This window comes from Leucopleurus acutus (assembly GCF_964270905.1).
Source record: "Leucopleurus acutus genome assembly, chromosome: 21".
Lineage (NCBI taxonomy): Eukaryota > Metazoa > Chordata > Mammalia > Artiodactyla > Delphinidae > Leucopleurus > Leucopleurus acutus.
In genome coordinates this window covers 29,207,062-29,230,580 of record NC_139163.1, presented here as the reverse complement: position 1 = coordinate 29,230,580, position 23,519 = coordinate 29,207,062, and positions in this window count along the sequence as shown.

Genomic DNA, 23,519 nt, shown 5'->3' with positions numbered 1-23,519 from the left:
TTGTGTTGAGATAGTTTATTATATGTTAAGCCCACAAGTGGGCGCTGCCGGGGAGCTCTGTGCCCACCTCCATAAAAGAGGGTTTCTCCTCTCCCCACCCTGTCACTGCAAATCTCCCCCTCCCCCAACACACGCATTGTGCCCACAAACTTGACCAGTTTCCTGATTGATCCTATCAGAACCTGAGAGCTTTTTCTCCACATGTTCAGTGATAGAACTGGGCTCGACACACTTAATAAAGGTTTCTTTAATAGTTCACACTTAGTGAATGTTTACTCAATAGTTGAGTGAATGGCTAAGAGAAATGGAAATATTGGGGTTTATCAGCTCAAGGAATGGGGCTTAGCGTGCAGATAAAGGAATTAAATTAGTTGTCATTTAAGAATTTCCTGACTATTAAACTTCGAAATGAACTATGAACGGAAGTGGTGGGATTTCGTTCTCAGGAGGCTTTTTACCAGGTGTCTGTTGTTTAGTTATGGCCCTGCCTAGAGCCATAACTAAATGATAATCTAACATTTCTGAAAACTCTTTCCTTAAGAGACCCGTGATTGTCATGACTCAATATCCAAAATTACCCCGGAGGTAAGTCTGTGATGATTTGTTTAACAAAAGTCAAACAAATGTGTTTAAAAATCCATTTTAAAAAAAACTTGCAGGGCTTCCCTGGTGGCGAAGTGGTTAGGAATCCACCTGCCAATTCAGGGGACACGGGTTCGAGCCCTGGTCTGGGAAGATCCCACATGCCGCGGAGCAGCTAAGCCCGTGCGCCACAACTACTGAAGCCTGTGCACATAGAGCCCGTGCTCTGCAGCAAGAGAAGCCACGGCAATGAGAAGCCCGTGCACCGCAATGAAGAGTAGCCCTCGCTCACCGTAACTAGAGAAAGCCCGCGCGCAGCAACGAAGACCCAACACAGCCAAAAATAAAACAAATAAAATAAATTTATAAAAAGCTTGCAGTAGAGAGTAGTGGTTAAGTGCAGATACCCCATGGTCAGATTGCACGGATTTAAATCCTGGGCCATCACCTGGGCCCCCCAGCCTCTTATTAGCTGTGTGACCTTGGGAAAAAGACTTTATCTGTGCCTCAGTTTCTTCATCTGTAAAATGGGGATCATGGTATGAACTTTATAGGACTGTTGTGAGGATTAAATGACAAACCAAGAAAATGATGTACAACAATGTTTGGCACATTGTTTTTTTTTTTTTGCGGTACGCAGGCCTCTCACTGTTGTGGCCTCTCCTGTTGCGGAGCACAGGCTCCAGACGCGTAGGCTCAGTGGCCATGGCCCACGGGCCCAGCTGCTCCGCGGCATGTGGGATCCTCCGGGACCAGGGCACGAACTCGCATCCCCTGCATCGGCAGGTGGACTCTCAACCACTGCGCCACCAGGGAAGCCCAATCTTTGGCACATTTTAAGTGTTCAATAACCTTAGCTGTTGCTGTTTTAAATAGGGAATTCCATTAATGTGTTCTTGCCCTTTTGTGGATTCCAGTTATTAATATGACGGAAGGTGAGAGAACGATGAGCTGTAAGTTGCGTGGTTTTGAGTCGTAACCAGATGAAGGCTTATCAGAGGAAGAGATGTGAGACTCCAAAACGACAGCCCCATAGATATTTACAATACAGATTTCATACAGCGTTACTGAATGTTTTCCATGTACCAGGCCCTGTGCCTTTCTCATTTTGTAGAATTTTCAGCTCAGCTCTTTGAGTTCAGCTCCATTTTAGGGAGGAAGTTGAAGCTTACAGAAGTTAAGGGATTGTCCAAGATCGCAAAGCTTGTAAGTTGCTAAGGCAGAATTCAAATGACCCCAAGTCTCTTTCTTCATTATAGTAAACGAATTAGAGAATGATGATGCAACTTAAAACACATACACACACACACTTACCACATTTATTTCATATGTAACCTTTCAGGAATGTAGATCAGTGGTCAGAAGTTGTGAAACTTTAAATTGGGCTGGTTCATTTTGCAGTTGGAAGTTGAAACAGGATTTAAAAAAAATATTCCCGCCACAGCCATCCGCATCTCCCAATCTCTGGATTGCTGTTTAGTCCTCCAACAAACTAATTGTTGGTGAGGGTGTCACTCCAATGCTGAAAGAGACCCCTTCTTTCACATTTAGAGCCCTTTTCATCAACAACCATGTTAGCCCCAAAGGAGTCAGGCAACTCTTAAAATCTTTGGCTTCAGTTCATTTGTATCACAAGAGTGGAAGATGGTGGAAAAAGTTTTTGTTTGATTTTGATTTTTCTTCTTTACTTAATGCCCTACACAGAGAATAGAGGTCATCTTTTAGGACATGTGATCCCAGTAAGATTTTGGTGAGCTTGGGGGGGAAGAGAAGTGAAGAACTGTATCCTTAATTATTGAGGGTTACTCAGAATTTTTCCAGCTGGCAAACCTAGGACTGGTGCCTTGTAACAACACAAGGATATTTACTTGGGGCTAATGATGTTTCTTGAAGAGAGTTCTGTAAAGGGATCAAAGAGGGATCATGAAAACAAAATTGAGTTGGAAATCAGTTGGAAGTCCCTAGAGATCATTTTGTGATTATATGTTTGTACAGCTTTGTTGAGGAATAATTGACATACAATAAAAAGCACATAAAGTGCACAAGTTGATAAGTTTTGCCATCCATATATATCTGTGAAACCATGACCACAGTCGAGATAACGAACACATGCATTGTGCCCCCGAACTTCCTCATGCCCCTGTGTAATCTTTCCCTCCAAGTCCTCTCTGTGACCCCCACTCCCTAATTCCCAAGCAACAACTTGTCTGCTTGTCATTCTAGCTTACTTTGCATTTGTAGAATTTTATATAAATGGAATCATGCAGTATTTACTCTTTTGGGGGGAGGGGGTTGTCTGGCTTTTATTTTTTTACCCAGAATGATTATTTGGCGAGTCATCTATGTTGTTGAATAGAGTTCATTCCTTTTCATTGCTGTGTAATATTCCGTTGTACAGCTGTACAACAATTTGTTTCACCTACTCAGCTGTTGATGGACATATACACTGTTGGCTGTGATTTTAATCCAACCGTTTTATTTCACTCATGGAAAAACAGAGGGCAAAGGGGAGGAAGTCTTCAGAGAGGGGGCTTGGTCAAGGTCCACACTGCAATTGGGGAGTGATGAGGAAGCAGCCAGCTACCCTGGGAAGCTATGCCAGGGGGCCTGGTGGTGTGAGGTGTGGCTTGGTTTGGTTTGCCTGGGATGCCCCTTCACTTGAATCCATAACAATGTTAGGAATTATAAAAAAGATTGTATGGCATTTTGTCTGTGTGTATCTATCCATACATCTCTCTATATCATTGATAGACTCCTTTCTGCCATACCCGCCTGGTTTTCCTCCTCCACGTCAGAATGTTCCTTCTGTAGTCTCCATTGTGAGTGCATCCTCACTGATTCCCCAGAGCTCTCTCCTTGAACCCCTGCTCTTCCCTTCTCCTTCTGGAAGGTCTCTTGTGTTCTCAGTCTTCTAATTATGGGGTTGTTGATGACTCCCCCAAATGCATATTGATAGCCGTGAGTTACACACTAGCACGCCATCTCATTAGATGTCGGATGGAGGGAAACCAATTGTATCTCAGCCTGAACTCGAGGTTTCCCTCCAACATGCTCCTTCATTAAAGGTATCACCATGCACTCAACCAACCAAGCCAGACGCTCTGCCTCTATCTTGATCTGCCCCATCCATTTAGCTATGAAGTTCTGGTTACTCCTTGACCCTGTACCCTCTTCTCTGTGCATTGCCCTCATTCCGGCTTCATCACTTCTCACTTGGATTGTTGTAAGAATCTAATGTTCGTGACCTTCTTACTCCACCTTTTAGCTTAAATCAGTGCCCCATGTGTTCTTAAAAACCCAATCATAGGTTTCCTAGAGAAAAAAAATTCAAATCTCTTAATGATGTGATCCCCTACCTACCCCTCCAGCTTTTTTTGTTGTTGTTGTGATACGCGGGCCTCTCACTGCTGTGGCCTCTCCCGTTGTGGAACACAGCCTCCGGACATGCAGGCTCAGCGGCCATGGCTTACGGGCCCAGCCGCTCCGCAGCATGTGGGATTTTCCCGGACCAGGGCACAAACCCGTGTCCCCTGCACTGGCAGGCGGACGCTCAACCACTGCGCCACTAGGGAAACCCACCCCTCCAGCTTTCATTCTGCTTTTTGGGTTTTAATAGACCAACTCTTACTCATCCTTCAAGACCCTTCTAAGTGCTTCTCCTCTGTTTCCATAGTATCCTGAGCCTTCTTCCCGTGTGGCACTCACTCTAACATACTGAAATAGGCTGGTTGTATGCCAGTACTTCTCCTAAGAATGTATGCTCCTGGAGGGCAGGGGTTTCATTTTATTTACCTTTGTGTCGCCCACCCCAGGGGTGCTAAATTATTCCTAGCACATAACCAGCACTCTCTAAGTGTTTGCTGAATAACATAATAAGTTACATTAGCTCATTTGATCCTCATAATATCCATGAGGATAGTTTCACAATCACCCCATTTTACAGGTGAGGGCATGCAGGTTAGAGGGTTAAGTCACTTCCTCAAGGTCATGGGCAGATCCCTCTGATGGTCAACGCAACGTACTTCCTCCCTCTATTTGTGAATTTGGAAAATGTCAGTGTATCAGGAGAGAAATTTAGTTCAATTCAACAAACATTTTTTTGACCATCTACTAGCTGTACGTCACAATCCTAAGTGATGAAAGCACAGAAGAAGGGGGAGACCACTTACACCTGTTAAGGTTCCACAGCTGGGTTTCTTAACCTTTCCACTCTGACATTTTAGGCTGGATAATTCTTTGTTTTTGTTTGTTTGTTGTTCTGCTGTTGCGGGCTGTCCTGTGCATTTTGCAGGATGTTTAGCAGCGTCTCTGGCCTTTATCCCTTGACGCCAGTGGCAATCCTTTCCCCTCCCCTGCCAGTTGTCAGAACTAAATATATCTCCAGACGTTGCCAAATGTCCCCTGGTATGTGTGTGTGTGTGTGTGTGTGTGTGTGTGGTGACAAAGTTGTCCCCAGCTGAGAACCACTGTTGTATAGCAAGACTTAAAAAAGGGGGGGGGGGGATTGAGAACGAGACAGCAAGCTCTCCAGGCATCCCAAAGTGTGATGGATGTTGTATCCAGGACGTGCTGTTCAGGCTGAGAGAACCAGGGGAGTAGAGAATGGGGTAGATGCTGTGAGTGCGGATGAATGAAAGCAGAGCCCAGGAGGGGTTCTGGAGGAAGATGGAAGATGCGGCGGGGAGGTTATTGCTGGTGGGTCCTGGAGAAGCTTTGCGGATAAAAACCCCTGGCTGTGGGACAGGAGAGGCAGAAACATTTGTGTATATGTTTGGAATGTAGATCTCAGCTCATCCTCCTGAAATGACCTCCAATGACTTGTTCTTGAGAAGATCAGACATGGGGAGAGGCCGGGCTGTAAATCCTGGAGGGGAGAACTTTAATGCCACTTAGAAATCAGGCCTGAAACACCCATAATGTTTGTCAGTTCACATTTTAGTGTTCTTGAGTAAGTGTGCAGGGTGTGGGGGATGAAATATGGCAGGTACTTGATTTAAAAAGCCTGCCCAGATTTAATGTCCTGATAAAATGTATTAAATCTTTTAAGGTTTTAATGAATCTAGTATGCGTTTCATAAATCAAGAACTCTGCTAAGCCATCTCCTGGTTTAATAAGAGTAAACTGGAAAATTGCTCTGAGCAGAAGCAAAATACATTTATATCACATCGAAAAATAATAGATTTTTAAGCTGAGGGGGATCTTTCTGGGTCTTTTAAGCTGTTTGCTTATTACATTGGTCCGACTCCTTCAAATATTAAACCCCAGGCAAACACGTGCTAAACCGTATCAAGATACGAACCCGCACGAAGGTAAAGATTATTTGGAAGAGAGCAGAAAACAAAGCCGGTATTTCCTGACCCAGAGACCTTAGACCAAGTTGGTTTTTGCACTGAAACCTGGCTTTGTGTAACTAGGCTTAAGGTGGTTGGTTAAAAATCATTAGTAACTGTTATTAAACCTCCCTTCCTAAATTCCCTCACTCCTCCACCCTCACCCCCTCAACATATTTGCTGGACTCAAGTGGTGAGTGTGGAACAAACACACTTCTTGGGTTTTACAGCTGTTGGGGGAATGGTTTGTGAAGGTCGCTGTTCAGATTATCTAGAGCAGGCATCAGAAGCCTCTTCCCCTTGTCTTCAGCCTAAACTCCCTAAGGTTTGCTTTTGTTCCTTTCCCTTCCTTTTTTTCCACCAGTGCCCCCAATGCCACGGCTCCAGCTCCTGCAGGGGTGGGGAGAGGGCTCTTAGGGGAGTGGGTGTAACAGATGGGTCTCTCTGAGCAGGCTGGGGATGGGAAACCCCTGGTACCAGCTTCCTTTGTGGATGGGGCAGGTTCTGGGTGAGATGGTGCTTCAGGGCCTTGGGGGGAGGTGGTATTGGAAGAATGAAGTGGGGCTGGTGGGGCTGGAACATTCCAGCGCACAAAAGCTGGCAGGGCTTGTGAGCTCTGCAGGGGAGGGAGCCGGCCCCATAAGGCTCAGCGAGGAGAAGCCTGTCCAACCTCATTAGCTGTCACGGGCAACAATACTGATCTGGCAATAAAGGCGATTCCAAACCTGTTGGTCATTAATCACCCGCCTGACAGTTGCGAATGGAAGTGGAAAAACCTCTCCCCCCCTCTCCCCTCCCCCTCCTCCCCTGGCCCAGCTCTGGGGTTTCGAGTTACCTCTCGGTATATATGGGGTTCGCTGCTGGGGGCTAGTCTCTTCCCCCTTGACTTTTCAAGAGGCCGCGTTCAGCGTGGACAGGCCACAGGTTGGCCAGAGCAGATTCCAGCACAGGGACCAGGGGGCGAGAAGGTGCCGGGAGGCGCCCCCGAGGTCGGCCCCCTGGGATCCAGGCTGGGACTTGGCCAGCGCGAGCGTGGGGTTGGGGAGACTTGTCAGCGCCCCAGCCTCGTCTTTATACACCCTCCCCCTCACTCTCTGCACCCCATCTCTCCCTCCTTCAGCTACCAAGTGCCAACATATTTCCCTTTCTGTTCCTCTCCTACTCTTCCCATCCCCTACCGGACCCCCCCCCTCCCGCCCCCACATCTCTCCTAAGCAGATCTCAGCTCGGGAAAAGCTTTCATCTCAATCCTTTACTCCCTGCTCTGAATGTAAGCCCTGTATCCTTTCCCACAGGCACATGTACTGTCAGCCTCATCCCTAACCGTAGCATTTGGCGACAGGAGACTTTGGGTGACAGTGGTAGTTTGCGTGTGGGAGGCGCAGGCAGTGGGTAGAGTGGGAGGGCGGGCCGGTCTGCACTGGCGCCTCCTGAAGGCAGCTCGCGGGAAGTGCAGCTGGGTCTGCTGGTCCGCAGAGGCAAGGAGGGACCAGCGGAGAAAGGTGACGCACCAGTCCAGGCGAGATCTCGCTGGCTCTTCAAGTTACTGGCCTGCTCTTCAATGCACTTGAGCCATGTGACCTTTTAGAGCGAGAAGGTGCAACTTAACTTCTGCTCCATTTCAGAGGATGTGGAGAGAAGAGCGGCGCTTAGAATTAGCCAGGAATTTCGGAAATGGTAGCCTGACTGTAATTTGCATACTTCTTTTGGCTCTTTGGATGGGCAGGCATAAGAGAGAGTCAACCGAATGCTAAAACCTAGCACGGGGAGAAATTGTAACATAAAATTTCGAGTGGTCTAAACGGATCCTCTAGTTTCCCCGAACTTTTCTGAATCCCGCGGGTACAGATTGACCGTAGCCTGGCCCGCGTTAGCTGGTGCTGTCTGTTCTCCCCATGGCAGAGAATAGGAGCGTCTGTCTCCAGCTGATCCATCCAGACTCCTCTGACCAAGATGAATTCCCATGACCGACTCGTAGGAACAAAATGGAAAAGGACAGCTTTTTAGGTCTGTTTTGTAATTTTCTTTACATTCCTTTTTCTTTTACTTCCTTCTGTTTTTTTCTAATACTATGGTTGTTCTTACCTCTACTCACACATTAGAAACACCTGGGGAGCTTTTAAAAAATAGTGATGCTTAAGCCACATTCCCTGATACTCTTATCGATAAGATTGGTCTCGGGTAGGGGTCCCCACATGGCGATACCTTCAGGTGATTCAAATCTCGGGTGGGCTGAGAACTATGGGTGTAATATCTTTACACCCATCACGTCAATTCCCACCACGGTATCTTTGCTTTTGAGTTTTCTCTGCCTGGAATGCCCCCCTCTTTTCTGTCTGCCTGTTGACGGACCAACTGTGCCACTCATGTCAATTGCTTCTACTGCACAGTACAGTCTTATTAAAAAGAGGGAAGAAGCAGAAGATGTGGTCCTGAACTGGGGACATTTTTAGAACATAGTGTTTCTATTTAAAGACTAAATGGTCTGATACCTGATGTAGGTGCTATCGGAGCTCAGAAGAGAGAGAAGTCAGGGAGGGCTGGAGCAATTGCGGAAAGTTGTGTGGAGGAAGGGGCTGGGCTGAGTATTGATAGGTGGTGGGGTTTGGGGAAGGGGGCAGAGAGGATAGAGGACTTCAGGCAGAGGGATGACATGAGCATATGAGTAGAGGCTGAAATGATTGGGGTATGTGCTGGGGACAAGAAGAAGATTTGCTTGGCTAGATAGAAAGCTCAGCCCTTCCCCCTCCTTCAGCCTTGCACACATCCCTGCCACACTTCCTACAGCTTCACTGTGGATTCCACACCGTCGTCAGTGGTTTTGTACTGTCGGTCACTTTCATGTGTGTGTCTCTAGGTCTCACCAGCAGATTTGTAAGCAACTGGAAACAGGGACTATACTTTATATAAGTTGGGACCTATCATTCAATTCAATTCAATTCAGTTCAATTCAACATCTATTTACCGAGTGCCAGCTCTGTGTCAGTTCTAGGCTTTTGGGATTCAATCAAACAGACAAAGACACTGGCCCTTCTGAGCCTGGATTCTAGCCAGGGGATACAGACAACAAAAAACACTATAAATAATATATCGATAAATTATATAGTCTAGTAAAAGTACCACAGATAAAAGAAAAAGGAGAACGGGGTAAGGGGTATCAGGAGTGAGCGTGTGTAGGTGAGTGTGCATGTGTGTCTGTGTGTGCATATAGAGTTATTGAATGGAAGATATTAAATACAAGGCATTATTATTATTTTTTAAAAATAATTTTATTTATTTATTTATTTATGGTGGCACTGGGTCTTCAATGCTGCATGCGGGCTTTCTCTAGCTGAGGTGAGCGGGGGCTACTCTTCATTGAGGGGCACAGGCTTCTCACTGCAGTGGCTTCTCTTGTTGCGGAGCACGGGCTCTAGGCACGTGGGCTTCAGTAGTTGTGGCACGCGGGCTCAGTAGTTGTGGCTGGTGGGCTCTAGAGAGCAGGCTCAGTAGTTGTGGCGCACTGGCTTAGTTGCTCCGCGGCATGTGGGAGCTCCCTGGACCAGGGCTCGAACCTGTGTCCCCTGAATTGGCAGGCGGATTCTTAACCACTGTGCCACCAGGGAAATCCCCAAGGCATTATTAATAGAGGTATTAAATACAAGGCGTTGTTAATAGAGGTATTAAATACAAGGCGAAATGAGGTCTCATTGAGAAGGTGAGAACTGAAAAAAGACTGGAAGGAAATGAAGCATTTGCCCAAGTGGATCTCTGGGAGAAAAGATCTTTAGACAGAGAAAAGATTTCTAGAACAAAGCTGCTACATTGCAGCATGCCTGGCATTTTGAGGAGCGGCAAGGAGGCCATGTGGATGGAGCCCAGTGACAGAGGAGACAGCGGTGCAAGAGGAGGCCAGAGAGGGAGCAGGGAGCTGGACCACGTCGGGTCTCAGAGCCACCCTATGGACTTTGGCCTCTACTCTTAGTAAGACGGGAGCCCTTGCAGAGTTTCAAGCAGATGAGTGACATGATCTGAGTGATGGTTTTAAAAGACCTCTTGAGCTGCTGGATTGAGAACAGCCGATGGGGGTTGGGGGTAGAAGCCAGGAAGTCCATCATGAGATCAGGTTTTACAGACACAGCTGAGCTCATGCAAGTCAGTGAAAGAGGACATTCAAAGCGTTCACATGGGAAGGGGGCACATTATTCCTATGTGCGATTAAGAGCATCATTATAAGATGCCCATTATTTAGATTCTTGACCTGACTGAATAAGCCTGACCATCCAGCTTGGCTTCAAGAGACATTTCTGGCCCCTAATCAACACACAGCTTCGTCATTGCCAATAAAGTATGTGACGGGCTTTGACGACGGTTTTTAAAGAGTTCCAAAGAGTTTCGAGAAAGGTAAGAGAATAGAATAAATGTATGTCATTCCAAATTAACCATTTTGAGTGGGTCAGGGTTGATTTTGATGTCTAAATCCTATGTCTGTTAAAAAATTCTGTTACTTTATAGTATTTCTTCTGTATTCCCCCTTCTCCTGAGCAGAGGTTTGGCACTCAGCACACAGTACGCTCAGTCAGTACGTGGGGAATGGAGTTAAGCTTTGGGCATGCTGGTATGTGCTCGTTTGCAAGGCAGTATTAAAAATTCCATTTGAATTTCCAAATCCAGCTAATTTTAAGGGGGCAAACTATTTTTTTCCCCTTAAGAGAAGTGAGACATGCATATTTAAAAGAGGTTCTTTACCTTCCCCCGCTGAGAAGCAAAGGTGACCAGTTTTTGTTCAGTTTCTTACAGGTCCATTTAAATGAACACGCAGCTAGGAGGGTAATCAGGCTGTCACCTAGTCAGCAACGTCGTTGAGTGGCTTCTCTGAGGGTTAGTCACCGAGACAGGATACAAAAGAAATAAAAACCGTCAACTTTGCCCTCATGTTTCTCCCAATCTGTCCAGGAGACCACGAACCATGAAGACAATGGGACATTTACAAAGACACAGGCTGGTGGGCCATTCCAGGAAGGGAGATTCCTTATTGCCAAATGCGTGTGTATCATTGTAAACTCCTCAATGTAGTGTAACATTGGTGATCCTTGTTCCCACGATAATCCTCTGAAATAAAATCAGTGTTACACTGAAAAGAACCCTCGAGATTATCCATTTTATCCAGTCCCCTCCCTCTGTGAGCAGGAAATCGAGGCACAGGTATCTGAAGTGCTTCACCCCGGGCCACTCAGGGAGCAGGGGAGCTAGAACTAGGTCTCTGGGCTCCCAGTTCTTTCTTACAAGTTCAGAGTGGGGTCAGCCTCCAGGATCAAGGTCACAGGAGCATTTAGTGAAGCTGGGGGAAGCCTGATTTGGCAGGAGGAGAAAGAACAGGGCATCTAGGGCAAAAAGTCCATATACCCGTCTGTCGTTTCAAAGAGGAGGGACCGGGCTTCCCTGGTGGCGCAGTGGTTGAGGGTCCGCCTGCCGATGCAGGGGACGCGTGTTCGTGCCCCGGTCCGGGACGATCCCACATGCCGCAGAGCGGCTGGGCCCGTGAGCCATGCCGCTGGGCCTGCGCATCCGGAGCCTGTGCTCCGCAACGGGAGAGGCCACAGCAGTGAGAGGCACGTATCGCAAAAAAAAAAAAAAAAAAAAAAGAGGAGGGACCAAGGCAGGACAGATGTGCTGGTTCATCTAAGGGGTTTGGAAGGTGGGGTCACAGCAGGGGGACCCCTAGGCCCAGAGTCACAAGAAAAAAAAACATTAGCTTTTGATTATTATTTTCTGAGGCTGACCCTCCCACAGCTAGGGTGGCTGGAGCAGGGCGGTTGGGGAGGTTAGGAATGCCTGACGGAGTGAAGGCCGGCCAGGTGGCCTCAGTGATGAACGGAATTCCTCAGCATGAGGCATTTCTGTCCCAACCCCTGGGCTGGAGCAAAGACCCCAGACCCGGGACACTCACAGGAGAGAGTCCCCTGCTCCTGTGACCCACTCCCTTCAGTCCCCAGGGGGGATCAGCTGGAAGTGAGTCCTGCAAAGCCACCTGGCCGGGGCCTTCCCGTTGTAGCAAAGCCTAAAAACCGAGTCGGGCCGGCCGTCCAGCTGGGTCCGTGCTCCACATGGAAGAAAGCAACAGGCCCCACACTGATGATTCTCTGCAGCGTTCTGGCCGTGGTTCACAGGGCCCCAGGGAGTGAGACGGGGACTATGTGGGGAGCCCGTGTCTCCTTTGTGGTGAGCAGCCCTGTGGGCAAATGTCAGGGGACTTGCAGACACCAGGCCCTTGGGTCAAGCCTGCTTCTGCCTGTGGTTTCCTGGGCAGGGCATTTAGAGCAGTGCTTCTCAAACTTGACTGTGCAGCAGAGCCCTAGGGATCTAGTTCAAATGAGGACTTAGAGCCACAGGTCTGGGCCGGGGCCTGAGATTCTGCATTTCTAACAGGCGCGCAGCCCATGTCGATGCTTCTGGTCTTATGCCCACACTTGGAGGAACGAGGCTTTAAAGGGGAATTCAACTTTTTGAAACCCTCACCTGGAGAACGGCCTTCCCAGCTCTTTCCACCTGAGGGCTGCCATCTTTCAGACCGCTTTGCATATTCCCTGTCTTTTCTAGACATTTCCAGCCCTCCTCTGAACCCACCTCTGCTCTGAATGACGGCGGCACTGAGTATCAGTGCTGCTCACCTGGCCTCAGCATTGCTGTCCAGGCTGTCCTTCTCTATCTACTTGTTGTTTCCCCAACTTGATTGCCAGCTACCTGGGTTTCCCCTCCCTCCCTCTGTCCCGGTAAGGCCGGGATTCCGTGGATACGGATTCCTTGAATTGATCTCCTCTCCTGTGCCCTCTGACACCTTGCTCAGTGGGCCCCGAGAATCCTTGCTGGGCACCGTCTTTCTGTCCCTGTTGCCCGGGACTCTGTTTCTAGAACAATAGGCTGGATTCTGTTCCTCTCCTAAGAGAGGGTTGAGTTCCGCAACGGGGGGGGGGGGGGGGGGGCAGAGTTCTCTCTTGGCAGCGGAGGGCTTGCCCAGTCAGGCGGCCAAGGGACCATTGATCTGAGTTCAGTGAAAAAGTGGCTTCTCAGGAGCCCTGGATCCTGGCCCACTTCTAGACAACTTCTTCTTTCAATGCACTCTCATGTGCTTTAACTTCACAAACATGCTGGTTTCCCAGCTGCCCCTGAGAGACAGCGGTGGTGGTGGTGACCACAGCAGGGGTCAGATGGTGTGGCCAGTGCGGAGGGCGGGCTGGGGGGTTTCGCTGTGTCCGAGACCTTTCTGTTGGGGTTGATACTGCGGGTCTGCAGATACAGTTACATGGACTCTCTCCCCAACTCGTGGGACAGCACGGTGACACATGTTAAAATATAGACGTGTGCGTAGGGCGAATTCACACATAGACGTCTCACCTCTTTCTTCTGCCCTTTATACCTCCCTCTCTCTTTCGCACACACACACACACACACACACACACACACAAACACTTAACCAATTAAGTCCGTCGAGTGCTATTTGAGGATGGTGGTGTGGAATTGTGCTGGAGTCGTGTCCGGCATCATTAAATGTCAGCATTAACAATACGGCACTTGGCAATCACGGCCGCTCTGTGGCTGTTGGTCATTAATCACCATCTGACAGTCCTGAATTGGAAACGAGGAGCCTGTTCACATGTGCTCCGTGTGCCTAGTTACCCTCTCGGTAATCAGTCTCGGAAAACTTTTCTTCGACTCCCTGCCTGTGAGGGCCTCTGTCCTGGTGAGGGGGCGGGGGTCCTTAGGCTGAGTCCCTCCTCCCCTGTGCTGCGGAAAGAAGCCCAGGTCTAAAAAAATAGGGGAAAGAGGAGCGTATTTTTTTTGGCCTACCCTTTCCCTCCTAGGGCTGTTTTATGTAGCCTTGTTTTTCTATTCTGGCCCAATGGCCAGGAAAATTCTTTTTCTCCCTGAAGAAATTCTGCAAGACAGCAGGGAGCTCGGTTCTGTTTCAGAAGCTGGTGGGGTAAGTTTGTCAAGTGTGTCCTCAGGTGTGGACCTGTGTCTGCTAGCTGGGGGACTTGACTAATTTCAGGGATCGCTTCCAGGAATGTGGGTCTGAACTTCCACTGGTCTTCTGGGTCCCTTTGCCGAACAGAGAGGAAGGACTATTTCTCCTTGGGGTCCAATCTCAGCACCTCTCTATAGCCGTATTAATTCATTCATTTATTCCAGAACTATCTCCTGAGGGCCCGTTGGACTGGACACTGGGACTGCAGCGATGGACACAGGCCCAGGTCCCTCCCTCGTGGTGGTGGCTTTGAGTGGGTGGGACGAGGGTCAGAGAGAGAAGCTGTGTTGCCCCAGGCTTGCTCTCTGAAGGGGAGTCCTCTTCCTCTGCATCCTTGGTACGTGTGCTGCCCAGCTGCCAGCTCTTCCAAGGGGCATGAGCATGTGGGAGAATGGTCATTTCCAGAAGCTTTCCTGACCTGGCTCCTTCACCACTCTGATGTCTCATGCCCTGCAGACCCTGCCCTCTGCCTACCCGGGTGGAGGCTGTCCCCGAACAGGTGAGCACTGCTGTCTGTCTCCAGAGGGTTGACTTCTCCCTCCATCCCTTTCACTCGCACATTTTATAATGTTTTTACGGGACTTTGTTCTTTAATTCCAAGGAATGAGTTGAGTGGGGGGATTCCAGCCACCCCTGTGAGTTGCTAGAGGACACAGGCCACTGACAGCTCCGTCCCCAAGTGCATCTCCTCTGCCTACCTCAAGAGTTTGCCACTCCAGCCAGAGTCCCCAGGGTGACCGCCTTGCCCCCGGGACCACCCCTCCTGCTCTGCACTGATGAGAAGGAAAGGCTTCTGGAACAGCTGGTCACTGGGCATCGCTGGAGGGCATGCCTTCTTTCTCTCTTCCCTGGTGGCTCTGTCTTTTGTCCCTCCTCTGAGTTTCACCCCCTGGTCTCTTCTCTCACCCAGCTAAGGACTTCAGTTCAAAGACATTGACAAATATTTTAGCCCTTTCGCTGTTTTCCAATTAAGTAGAATTCAACAAACTTCCACTGACTGTCCACCACGTACCTGGCGCTGTCCCAGGCACGCAGGGGACACGAAGATGAATAAAAGATCCTTCTCTCCTTTAAGGAATTTATGGGCGGGTGAAGGGCAACGAGGGGTCCTCACATAGAGAAGGACTAGACAGAAGATAAAATAAGGGGCTCAAGGGATTCAGAGCGAGGGAAAACCACAAGTGGTCATGGTAAAAAGACCAGTGAACTTGTGAGGAGGAGTGAGAAGGAAGAACTTGATGGACTGGTCTCTGTGGACTACTTAGTGATGGACTTGAACGTGGGGTTACAGGTTTGACCTTGGGTACATAAGGCCTATGAGTTTCCAAGAGTTAGAAACACACCCTTGCGTATTTCATTAAAAATGTATCTTTCAGGAAGAGAGAAGGCTGAGGTTGCCCTCAAGCTTCACACTCCTGGCAAGAACCCTGGAATTATAGGTTGATTTGAGTGATCACCAGTTTAATTTTTGTCTCCATCAGCAGCTGTCCTCGCCACAGCTCCAGGAGCTGGAAGAACCTCCAAGCTCTGTCCCAGGGTGTCCCTGTGACTCCCTGGACAAGTCCCGGCAGCACTGGATCTTCCTTCATCTCCCTCTGGCTCGTGCTGGTTTGTAGCCCTGCCTTGCTTCTGCGGCTGGCGGTCCCTGGATGGTGATGCTCTCTCTCCGCACCCTCGGCGGCATCCCTTCTCCTCCCAGCTCGTCCCGCTCTGGGTCCTTCCAGGGCTCAGGCTGAATTTTTGTCCTTCTCTGGAGGCACAGCTCCAAGGGAAAGTTCCTTCATGACGGGAGAATCCGGCCGCCGTTCGGGTGTGGATTTCCCAGCCTGAGACACAGTCCCCGCCTCACCTGCTTGATCCCACTCATCCTTCAGGCTTGGCTGCAAAGGTCACGTAACCAGAGATTCTCCCTGACCTTAGTTCTAAACGATGGTTCCTTGTTACCCGCCGTGTACGCGCTGTGAAACAATTTCTGTCATTGCTGCTACCGCAGTTTTTAATTATATATTGGTTTGTTTAGTTTTTCCCTCCGTATTAGTCTGCAAGCTTTATGCAGGCAGGCGCTGAGTGTCTTTTTGCCCACGATCGTATGCCTGGAGTCTAGCCCCATGCCTGGTGTGCAGTAGCTGCTCAGGAGATGTAATGGAATGCATGAGCTGTGTCCACCTGGTGGCTGGATGATCTCAGAGCTGGCTGGGCATTTACCCAGTGGCCTGGGGATAGGTAGACTATGGGACTTCTCTCTCTTTTTCAGAAGGAAAGGGAAAGCAGAAAATGGGGAGTGAGTAGCCATGAAAAAGAATGAAATGATGCCATTTGCAGCAACACGGGAGGACCTAGAGATGATCGTACTGAGTGAAGTAAGTCAGACAGAGAAAGACAAATATCTGAGGAATCTAAAAAAAAACAATACAAGTCAACTTATTTACAAAACAGAAACAGACTCACAGACCTAGAAAACAAACTTATGGTTACCAAAGGGGAAGGAGGGGAAGGGTAAATTGGAAGTTTGGGATTAACAGATACAAACTACTATATATAAAATAGATAAACTACTAGGACCTACTGTATAGCACAGGGAACTATATTCAAGGTCTTGTAATAACCTATAGTGGAAATAATCTGAAAAAGAATATGTATATTCTGAATCACTTTGCTGTACACCTGAAGCTAGCACAACATTGTAAATCAACTATATTTCAATTAAAAAAATGGGGAGTGGGCTTCCCTGGTGGCGCAGTGGTTGGGAGTCCGCCTGCCGATGCAGGGGACACGGGTTCGTGCCCCGGTCCGGGAAGATCCCACATGCCACGGAGCGGCTGGGCCCGTGAGCCATGGCCGCTGCGCCTGCGCATCCGGAGCCTGCGCTCCGCAACGGGAGGGGCCCCAACAGTGAGAGGCCCGCGTACCGCAAAAAAAAAAAAAAAAAAACAAAGGGAGGGAGTGAGGAGAGTAGGCATGGCGTGGCATTCTTGGGAGCCCTCCCTCATGGTCTGGCCCTGTGGAAGGTGCTTAGCCTGCCCCACAAGACATCCTGAGTGACAGCCCTGGTTCCAGGGACCAGCTTCTCCTCTGATGGAGTCCCCAGACCTAGGAGCCTGTTTGAAAAAGAAATAAATGGATGTTCCAGAAAGAACCAGACAGCCCATTCCCAATCCCAGCTGCCCACCACCAGCCTGTTCCTGAAGGATTCTGAGCTTGGAAAGCCCAAAGAAGTTTCGGGGACCCTTCTCTTCCCTGACGCGTGGATGAGCCAGAGTCCGCTGGGGAGACAAGAGAGCAGAAGAAGAGGGAAGAAAATAGAGTTTAGAGCGGGGCTGGCCTGAGGTGAGCGGCAAAGGGGGAGCATTAGTGTTATGGGGAGTGAGAGCACACCCCACCTCCTCTTTCCTGACTTTCAAGGGGTCTCCTCTCTGAGTGGGCTTGAGAATGTGAGAGCTGGAGGAGACAGGGGAGTGGACGAGGCCCTCGAGGCACGAGGGATGGAGGGGAGGCTCTTGACCTCAATGGTGGTCCTCAACCACCAGGTACCAGGGCTGGTACCACCCCCAGGGGCGCTGCGATTGTAGAGGATATTTTGGGGTCGTCTCCACGACTGGGGAGGAGCTACCAGCAAGTAGTGCCTTGAGACCAAGGATGCTAAACCTTCTGCCCTGCGTGGGAGAGTCCTGCCCAATAAAGAATTGTCTTGTTCCAAATGTCCCCTCCGTGCAACACTGAAATGAGAGAAAAATAAGGCCTTTGATGCTCGACTCTCTGGGGTGTAAGATGCCCCATGGCTTCTGTCCCCAGAGCTCCTGAGATCCATGGGAAAAAAGTAGACAGGCCCACGCTTGACCATGGGGGCGTGTGACACGGCGCTCAAGGAGAACTTGGGTCACTGCCTCTTCACCCCCTCTCGGTGCCCCCTCCGCGCCCCACAGGCCTGCAAAGCTCCCCAGCGGGCCCTGCGCGCCCAGCCAGGCCTCACCGAGCTGCGAGCTCTAACTTTTTTCCATCTGCCGGGCTGCTCAGCATGGGCCGGAGAGATGCGGGGCCGGAGGTGGGTGTGGGCGGAGGTGAGGCGTGGTGGGGGGGATGTCTGAGGGTTCGGGGAAAGGCTTTTTGGGGGGTGTTGCTGGAAGGGAGCAGTGCTGGGGGAAGTCGACGGCCACAGGCTCTGGCCTGTCGGGAGGACGGCTGTTGGCACCCGGAGAAATCCATCCAGCGGAGCCAACCCTCATTAATCATCTGGGCGGCTGGACTGCCAGCTCCTTTCAAGATCTTTCAAGAAGGGTTTTCACCCAAAATAGAGTTGAAAATGTGCTGGGCCCTACTCAGAATCTCATCAGTCTGGGCATTATGGAAAGTGGCGGGCGGGCCATGACGGACAAGGCGTACTCTGTTCCAGGGGTCCTGACTCCTAGAGCCTGTCATATCAAGCGCCTCATCAGATTTGACAGCTCCATTTGTACCTACAGAATAGATAAAAGGGGCTGTTCATTGACACAAATGGAGGGGGAGGGGTGGGGAGGACGAGAGGGGAAGGGGGCAGGGCGCACGCGCACGTGTGTGTGTGTGTGTGTGTGTGTGTGTGTGTGGTGGGGGAGGAATGGCATCGGGGAGGGATGGGGTGGGGGGGTGATGGTTGGGGCCAAGGGGTGCCAAGAAGGATGCTTCCAAGAACAGTTCCTCCTCTAGTGCCCCCAGGGAAGGGTGCGGAGTCAGGGGAGACAGGTGAGGCTCAGCTTGGGGATGGCACGGGTGACCCCACCGGTCAGGGTCATCGCCAAGAGGCTCCCCAGCCCCTCTCTGTGCTCTGGGCCCCGAGGCTGTAAGTGGATCCAGGAAGGTGGGCCTGGAGCAGGAGAGCCTGGGGTGGGTGGCTGTCAAAAAGGTGACCCGGGCCAGCAAGTGGGAGGCATGTCTCAGTTCTGAGCCCGAGCTGAAGTCTGCAAAGAGCCTTCCTTTCCTTCTGCTGCAGCCCCTTCACTGGACTGTGTCTGTACTGAGGCCATCGCCCCTTGGAGTAGGCTGCTGGGTGACCACACTCATGCTAGTGGCCCCAAGCAAAGACTCCCTTAAATTACGTTTGTAAGTGCCTTCCTGTTCCCAGCAGATGGCAGCTGGTTGGCGTGGGCTGGACGACGTCCTCAATACACCTTGCAAACTCCAGCTTTGGCTTTGCTCAGGCCGCCCCACTGGCCTGGAAGGCCCCTCCTTCTTCCTCCGGGGGCTGAGTGAACAAGTGAGTCCTCCCAGCTCCTGGGCTGCTCCAAACGCCTGGCACTCTTCGCAGCTCCCGTTCATTTGTTAATGTCATACGTTATTTCATGTTATTGATATGTGTTTGTCCTGGTTCTCCTACTAGATTGCAAACAGTTGGATGTGTGGGCTCATGTCTTATGCATCTTCTGTCCTCTGATAGCATTTAGAGAACTTCTCAGGTTCTCCAGAAATATCTCCACAGGAGATGCTACAAGGCTCAGTCGTGACTTCAGGAAGTGAGTCTGGGATCAGGGGATTTAATGTCCCTTTCTGACCCATGGTCTTTAGGGGAGAGGGTCAGAGGTCACCAAGGCTCTGCCTATCCCGCCCCCGCCCACCTGGGGCCTTTGGAGGACTCAGACAAACGCCCCCTTCCCAGCTAATGCAGCCCAGGCCAGGTGTCATGGGTGGCCGTGGAGCTCCCTCATGCTCCCTTGGCTGGATGCCTCTGGTGGCAGGAATATAGGTTTTTGGAATCGGATAGATTTGGTAGGGATCTTGCCTCTAATGCTTACTGACTTTGTGACATTGGGCAAAATGTGTTCAAGAGTAGACTTACTGCAGGGAATGGATGCCAGGATTAAATAAAACCTTGTATGGAAGTACTTAGCGCAGTGTCTAGCATACAGCAAGCACTCAGTAAATGTTAGAGAAGGAAGAAGGCCACGTCTGGTCCTGTTGCCCAGACCTTTTCCTTTGAATGTAAGCGGACATCCTGTTGATGGTACCTGTTTGTTGGTGACCATTGATCATTATCACGTTGAATCAATCCTTAGCTTTTTGTAAGTTTCACAGATGGAAGCTTTGCTAGAGTCCAATACATAGAAGGTCCCTACGCTTCCTATAAGGAGGAGGTGTTAATACGCTGCCTCAGGACTACAAGCTATGCGGAAGGTCACGAACCTCTTTGAGCTTCAGGGTCTCAGAGCCCTGGGATGTCTGTCCCAACAGGAGTGAGGTCAGCCGTGTCTGGCTAAAGCGTTCCATCCCCGCACCTGTTTCCTACGATTTCAAATGTAAACTTCCTCCAGGTGAACAGGGCTCTGTGGGTTTGGAAGGGCTTCTGTTTGGGAAGGTCCGAGGAAGCAGGTTGGAGGTGGGCTGGAGTGAAGGAGAGCTGGGTTCTGTCCTGGCTTCTCTCTGACCTACCGTGTGGCCCTTGGCAGTCACCACGTGCCTTCATCTTGCTACAAACTCAGTTTCGCCCTGAGCATGGGGAGGGCAAGATGGAAGCCGTCAGAGCACCCAGACAACGCCTGTGGCGGACCACCCTCCAGCTCCCCTCTCCTTGTGTGCACAAGGGAGGGTCAACATCTTGCACTTAGGAGGGGCCGTGTGACCAGTTCCAGCCAGAGGATTATGAGCATAGGTGACATGTATCACTTTTGGCCTGAGCTGTGTTCATGCAAGACCTCCAGCTCTCCCCCTGCTGTGACCACTGAGGATGTCAGGAGTCCTGATTAGTTATGTGCAACACCGTGATGCTTTCTGAGGTGTCACCTTGGTTAGACTGAACGAGAGTCCAGGGTATTTAATCAAACTCTGCTTCTGGGAAGGAACTTTGTGGATGTGATTGAAGTCCTTAATCAGTTGGCTTTAAGTGGCTCAAAAGGGAGATGATCCAGGGTGGGCCTGACCTAATCAGGTGAGCCCTTTCAAAGAGGCTTCCCTGAGCTCAGAGACTCCAAAGGGCTCATGCCAGTAGAGTTTCAGCCTGCTGTGGTCTTCTCTTCTTGCCTGTCTCCTTACGGACTTCCAACGTGCTTAGCTAGCCACCACGACTGTGTAAGCCAACACCTTACAATAAATGCCTTACTATATTATTGGTTCTGCTTCTCTGGTCAAATCCGGATTGATCCAGAGATCCCTGTCAGCCCACGATGGAGATGTAGTGTAAGTGAAAAACAAGATTTTGTTGTGTTAAGCTTCTGAGATTTCAGGGTTAATTTGTTACTGTAGCATAATCTAGCCTATACTGACTATTGCAACAGCATTAGTACGCCCTTAGTCCATCATATCTTAATTAGCTTATACATCTATCTCCTAGTAGACTGAAGCTCCTTGAGGCAAGGGCCAGGGTCACTCTCACCTTTTTAGTGCCCAGAGGAGACAATTGTACCTGGTATGCAGGGGACATTCTGTAATGTTTAACAAATGAGTCAAACCCACTGTACTCAGTGGCATCTCAGCTCTTGGAAGGAAGGACCTAGGTACCTTCAACTGCATGGTGTCCAGCAAGGTCCCAACACATGTAGGCACACTGGCCAAGACATTCCGATGGGACAGTTCCCCTGATTCTATCCATTTGCAGCATCTAAACCCACCTGGATACAAAGTCGGAAGCTACTGACTCAGTGCAAAGAATTTTATAGTCAGGACTGTGTTGGAATCCTGGTTCCACAGCTCTTTAACTGTGAAATCGTGAGCAAGTTCCCTAACCTCTCCAAATTCCAGTTTTCTCATCAGCGTGAACTGGAGGTTTGTTGTAAATATTAAATGGCCAGCACATATTATTATATTTAACTGTGCCATGGCGCACACAAAAGATGCTCCTAGAGATGCTCTAGGGTATGCCTGGCTTATTGTATACTTGTTTGGTGCTGCCTGTATTTGAAGTTGTAAGCTGTAAGTAAGAAGGATAAGCATGGCGGCGTAGTCATGCTAGTTCCTTTTATGGACAAACCTGTATATAACTCGCCCCCCGCCCAGCCCCCCACCCCTCCACAAGAATTCACACATCCACATACCCAGGAAAACAAATAGGATGTGGGGAACGTGCAGTGACATTTTCCAAATGACTGTTTCCATTCGAAAATCTGGCTCTGATTTAAACTCCAGGAGGATCATTTTATTTTATGTTCCAAAGAGCTATGGAGATCGCCACTGCCCACTCAGAGCAAAGGTCCCCCCACTGTGGTTTGATTTTTATCTGCCTTTCATTTCTTCCCTCGCCAGTCCCATTTTCCAAAAGCAATTGGATGGAGGCTGTGAAAAATGGATTTTTTGTAGACCTTGGTTTAACCTCATATTATTTAAAATAATAATGTCTGACCCACTTAATTACCAAGCAGTCGCTGAAATACCGGCATTACCCTATTCTCAGCATTTCATCAAATGAAAAAAAAATATATTTTTGCGGTACGCAGGCCTCTCACTGCTGTGGCCTCTGCCGTTGTGGAGCACAGGCTCCGGACATGCAGCCTCAGCAGCCATGGCTCACGGGCCCAGCCGCTCCGCGGCATGTGGGATCTTCCCGGACCGGGGCACGAACCCGTGTCCCCTGCATCAGCAGGCGGACTCTCAACCACTGCGCCACCAGGGAAGCCCTGAAAAAATATTTTAATGCTTCATTCTTTTGGGCCCAGTTCCCTGGATGGAAAGTCCACATTACAACATTCTTCTTGTGGACCTTCCACCTACCCTCCATCACTGAGGTAAAGTCACGAGGTTTCTTTTTCTGGGTCTTCCACTTCTACTGTCCTGATGGGAACTTCAGTATTGCATTAGACTGGGAACCAGTGTCACAGCAACCTGCCCAACTCTGACCACCATGCTTCACCCTTTAAACATTTTATAAACTCATAGAATATTCCAGTTAGAAAGGGCTTAGATGTGAAGAAAAGGGAACACCTGTACACTTTTAGTGGGAATTAAATTGGTGCAGCCACTATGGAACACAGTATGGAGGCTGGTCATAAAACTAAAAATAGAACTACCATATGACCCAGCAATTCCACTCTTGGGCATATAGCCAAAGAAAATGAAAACACTGATTCAAAAAGATACATGCATCCCAACGTTTGTAGCAGCATTATTTACAGCAGTCAAGATATGGAAACAACCTAAGTGTCCATCAACAGACAAATGGATAAAGAAGATGTGGTATATATATATGTATGTAAAATAGAATACTACTCAGCCATAAAAAGAACAAAATTCTGTCACTTGCAACAATGCGGATGGACCTGGATGGTATTACGCTTAGTGAAAGAAGTCAGAGAAAGACAAATACTCTGTGTTATCACTTACATGTGGAGTCTAAAAAAATAAAACAAATGAATGTATATAACAAAACAGAAACAGACTCACAGACATAGAGAACAAACTAGTGATTACCAGTGGGGAGAGGGAAGGGGGGCAAGACAGGGGTAGGGGATTAAGGAATACAAACTGCTATGTATAAAATAGATAAGGTACAAGGATATATTGTACAATACGGGGAAATATAGCCAATATTTTTAATAACTTTAAATGGAGTATAATCTATAAAATATTGAATTGCTATGTTGTATACCAGAAACTAATATTGTAAATCAACTATACTTCAGTTAAAAAAAAAATAAAATGCTTCACGT